At 32.3% G+C, this 924-nt stretch overlaps 1 protein-coding gene across 1 annotated transcript in view; it reads left to right on the forward strand.

Moving 5' to 3' along the window:
* The window catches only part of LOC140324054 (mitogen-activated protein kinase 12-like), a 48654-nt gene that overhangs the window by 30665 nt on the left and 17065 nt on the right, over positions 1–924 (forward strand). The window lies entirely within an intron of this gene.

Genomic DNA, 924 nt, shown 5'->3' on the forward strand with positions numbered 1-924 from the left:
TTTTTTTTTTTTTTTTTTTTTTTTTTTTTTTTTTAACTGCTTAGAAACCCACATAAATGTTTCCATTGTATTCAAATAGGAGAGTTTACAATTGTTCATAAATGCGTCTGTTGAAAACAAATGGAAGCCTTTTATGGGCATTTATAAAAACTTCCATTAACATATAAATGTCATATTTGTTTATGCTCATAAATGCTTACAAACTCCAAGTAATGTATTTATGGGCATTTATAAGCATTTTTAAGTTCTTTAACACTTGCTTTAAAATTCCTCAAAACACCTATAAATGCCCATAAACCTACTCATGACATGGGCGTTTATAGAAGTTTAAAGAACAGTCAGTATAGATATTTTTTTTTTTATACTGATATAATAATATATCTTTTCAACTGGACTTAACATGAGAGTTATATAAGCTTACATGGATGAATTTTCTTCAGTTAGATTGTTTAGATGTAAAGCTAATCTTTAGGTTTCAGTCACACACCTTACCCAAGCATGCAAGTATTTGTGCAATAAGTTGGGTTACAATTAGCTTACATCTAAGCTACATGCTCATTTTGGGTTTGTGATTCAGAAGGTATTGAAGGTATGAGGATTTCCACCAGGCAAGCTGTATATGATAGAACAACGTTAGAAATCTAACAGCTCATAGAAGCTCTTAGTGGTAGGTCTGCTTTGGGCTGTGTTGTGTTAACTGTAAAGAGGAAAACAGAAATGATGAGAGGTTTTCATTTTGTGCAATAACAAGCATTTCCAAAGTTGCAAAAGATCAATTGGGTGTAACAGCTTACGGATATTAGCTGGCAATAACCTAGGCATGTGGATTTTGTGTTATTTTGATATTTGTGTGATCATAATTGGCTATCTCTGTAGTCTGCCCTGGAAGCTATGAAGTCACCATCAGGAAGATACTTATGTGAA

Source organism: Pyxicephalus adspersus, chromosome 2, assembly GCF_032062135.1.
Source record: "Pyxicephalus adspersus chromosome 2, UCB_Pads_2.0, whole genome shotgun sequence".
NCBI classification, from domain to species: domain Eukaryota; kingdom Metazoa; phylum Chordata; class Amphibia; order Anura; family Pyxicephalidae; genus Pyxicephalus; species Pyxicephalus adspersus.